Below are 4348 nucleotides of genomic sequence, written 5' to 3' on the forward strand. Positions count from 1 at the left end.
TTGGTGATGCCATCCAAACATCTCTTCCTCTATCATCCCCTTCTCCTTCTGCCTTCAATCTTTCCTAGCATTGGGGTATTTTCTAACAAGTCAGCTCATTGCATCAGGTGGTAAAAGTACTGGAGCTTCAGTATCAGTCCTTCCAATCAATATTCAGGACTGATCTCCTTTAGGATGGACTGGTTGGATCTCCTTGCTGTCCAAGGGACTCTCAAGACTCTTCTGCAACACCACAGCTCAAAAGTACCAATTCTTTGGCACCCAGCTTTCTTTATAGTCCAACTCTCACATCTATACATGACTATCGGAAAAGCCATATATATATATATATAGATAGATAGATAGATAGATACATACATACATACACATACATATATACAGTTGTTGTTCAGTTGCAAAATGATGTCCAACTCTTTGCGACCCCAAAGACTGCACTTCACCAGATTTCCTTGTCTTTGCCTATCTCCCAGATTTTGTTCAAATTCATGCCCAATGAGTCAGTGATGCATCTAACCATCTCATCCTTTGCCTCCCTCTTCTCCTTTTGCTTTCAATCTCTCCCAGCATGAGGGTCTTTTCCAATGAACCATCTCTTTGAATCAAGTGTATATAATATATATAAATGGAATATTATTCAGCCTTTAAAAAAACCAAGTCTATGTATGCATCAACATAGATGAACTTGGAAGATACCATGCTAAATAAAATAAGCTAGTCACATAAAGATAAATACTGCTTAATTTCACTTGTGTGAGGTATCTAAAATAGTCAAACTCACAGAAATAGAGAGTAGAATTGTAATTGCCACAGACTGGAGGGAGAGGGGAATAGGGAGTACCTGTTCAGTAAGTACGGAGAAGGCAATGACAAGCCACTCCAGTACTCTTGCCTAGAAAACCCCATGGATGGAGGAGCCTGGAAGGCTGCAGTCCATGGGGTCGCTAGGAGTTGGACGCGACTGAGCAACTTCACTTTCACTTTTCACTTTCATGCATTGGAGAAAGAAATGGCAACCCACTCCAGTGTTCTTGCCTGGAGAATCCCAGGGACAGCAGAGCCTGGTGGGCTGCCGTCTATGGGGTCGCACAGAGTCGGACACGACTGAAGCGACTTAGCAGCAGCAGCAGCAGTTCAGTAAGTAAAGTTTAAGTTACTCTAGACAAAAAATATTCTAGAGATCTACTGTACAGCATTGTACCTATAGCTAACAATACTGTATATTTTACTCAAAAATTTAAGGTCAGACTCATGTTGTTTTCTTACTACAATAAAAAGTAGCATATATTAATTGACTTAAATAGTCATAGGTATTGTAAATAAGTTACCAATTTTGAAAATCGCAATTTTTAAAATGCTCATGATTTCTTTAATAATCCTGAAGATGCATTGTTAATGCAGAATTCTACCAGTACTGTCAGAAAGTGATGACTTTAAAATTATCACATTTAATCCTCTGATATACCTGCAAATATTAGGTTTTTTGAGACTAGGAACCTGATGTTCAAAAAAGTAAGTAACAAATTCAAGGTGACACTGCAATTAAATATTGGAACAAGTGATTTGAGCCTCATAACCAGTAAATCACAAAACAGGGAGTCTTTGTATAACTCTTAAATTCCCAAGAGATGAAGAAAGCCATGTTTACTCACTAAGACTTGAAAATCCTGTTCAAATATGATATCCTTGTCTATAGCCTTGTCTACATAGTTTGATTTTTTTTACTCTGCATTCATTTCCTCATTTTAGCAATAATTTAATAACTATTTTAATAAGTTTTATGAATACTTAAGTCACAATCTAATAATGAGATAAAATTCATATTCTAATGAGAATAATACAGGGACATGCCATAAATACATTTGACTAAGAATGCCATAAAAACATTCTAAAATAATTGAGAACCAAGAAAAGTCATTTCAACTAATCTGATCATAAATAGCTTTATATATAAAATGTTATCAGCAGGGAGCTCAGATGTTGTTTAAGGCAGGGAAGAAAGAAGGATTATAAAACAATGGTGTGTACTTAGCTTTATTAAAATACTTAGATTCATACCGCAGAGTTGTGGGAAAATAAAAGTATATAAACAGGTTAAGGATAGACTGGATTCAGTTCAGAATTTCAGGCTTCGATTTTAGATTTTGAGGTTGTAGCAGATACTGTGCTAAGCAGTGCAGACTCACCATTAGGAGTGAGAATTATATTTCCATCTGCTGGGGGTGCTGGTGGCAGACAGCACTCATCCATCAAGTTCTTTTCCAGGGGCCGCACTGGTCCAGTGACTGGTGGCTTTGGCTATACAAATTTGGCCTCTTTACCTTATGGCAGAAAGTGAAGAGGAATTAAAGAGCCTCTTGATGAAAGTGAAAGAGGAGACTGAAAAAGCTGGCTTAAAACTCAACATTCAAAAAATGAAGATCATGGCATTCGCTCTGATCACTTCATGAAAAATAGATGGGGACACAATGGAAACAGTGAGAGACTTTATTTTCTTGGGCTCCAAAATCACTCCAGATGGTGACTTCAGCCATGAAATTAAAAGATGTTTGCTCCTTGGAAGAAAAACTATGACAAACCTAGACAGCATATTAAAAATTAGAGATATTACTTTGCTGACAAAGGTCCATCTAATCAAAGCAATGGTTTTTCCAGTAGTCATGTATGGATGTGAAAGTTGGACCATAAAGAAAAGTGAGCACCAAGGAATTGATGCTTTTGAAATGTGGACTGCAAGGAGGTCAATCGAGTTAATCCTAAAGGAAATCAGTCTTGAACATTTATTGGAAGGACTGATGCAGAAGGTGAAACTCCAATACCTAGGTCACTTGATGTGATGAACTGATTCATTGGAAAAGACCTTGATGATGGGAAAGACTTAAGCCAGGAGCAGAAGGGGACTACAGGGGATGATGTAGGATGGCATCACCAACTCCATGGACATGAGTTTGAGCAACTCCAGGAGCTGGTGATGGACAGGGAAGCCTGGAGTGCTACAGTCCATGAGGTCACAAAGAGTTGGACACAACTGAGCCCTGAACTGAACTTAACCACAATCCAGGATAAAACTGATGTGTTTAACTCAGCAGTTGTGATCGCGTGGCGGTAACTTACTCTGCTTAGTCTTGCGTATGTCCCTTCTGCTGCAGATGTGCATTTGGGAGTGTGTGCGTGCACACACACATGCAGAGTTTGCTTACACAAATAAAAACCATCTCAGCTTAGTTTCTTAGTCCTAGTAGAATGGTTTAATTCTGACATATTTCTATATATTCATAAACAAGTAGGCACTGATACAGCTTTTGCTCAGATCTGTTTTAGAAAAGGCAGAGGAACCAGAGATCAAATTGCCAACATCTGCTGGATCATGGAAAAAGCAAGAGAGTTCCAGAAAAACATCTACTTCTGCTTTATTGACTATGCCAAAGCCTTTGACTGTGTGGATCACAATAAACTGTGTAAAGTCCTTCAAGAGATGGGAATACCAGACCACCTGATCTGCCTCTTGAGAAATTTGTATGCAGGTCAAGAAGCAACAGTTAGAACTGGACACAGAACAACAGACTGGTTCCAAATAGGAAAAGGAGTTCGTCAAGGCTGTATATTGTCACCCTGTTTATTTAACTTATATGCAGAGTACATCATGAGAAACGCTGGACTGGAAGAAACACAAGCTGGAATCAAGATTTCTGGGAGAAATATCAATAACCTCAGATATGCAGACAACACCACCCTTATGGCAGAAAGTGAAGAGGAACTCAAAAGCCTCTTGATGAAAGTGAAGGTGGAGAGTGAAAAAGTGGGCTTAAAGCTCAACATTCAGAAAATGAAGATCATGGCATCCAGTCCCATCACTTCATGGGAAATAGATGGGGAAACAGTGGAAACAGTGTCAGACTTTATTTTTCTGGGCTCCAAAATCACTGCAGATGGTGACTGCAGCCATGAAATTAAAAGACGCTTACTCCTTGGAAGGAAAGTTATGACCAACCTAGATAGCATATTCAAAAGCAGAGACATTACTTTGCCAACAAAGGTCTGTCTAGTCAAGGCTATGGTTTTTCCTGTGGTCATGTATGAATGTGAGAGTTGGACTGTGAAGAAGGCTGAGTGCCGAAGAATTGATGCTTTTGAACTGTGGTGTTGGAGAAGACTCTTGAGAGTCCCTTGGACTGCAAGGAGATCCAACCAGTCCATTCTGAAGGAGATCAGCCCTGGGATTTCTTTGGAAGGAATGATGGTAAAGCTGAAACTCCAGTACTTTGGCCACCTCATGTGAAGAGTTGACTCATTGGAAAGGACTCTGATGCTGGGAGGGATTGGGGGCAAGAGGAGAAGGGGACGACAGAGG

Source organism: Bos indicus, chromosome 20 (genome assembly GCF_029378745.1).
Source record: "Bos indicus isolate NIAB-ARS_2022 breed Sahiwal x Tharparkar chromosome 20, NIAB-ARS_B.indTharparkar_mat_pri_1.0, whole genome shotgun sequence".
Classification (NCBI taxonomy): Eukaryota; Metazoa; Chordata; class Mammalia; order Artiodactyla; family Bovidae; genus Bos; species Bos indicus.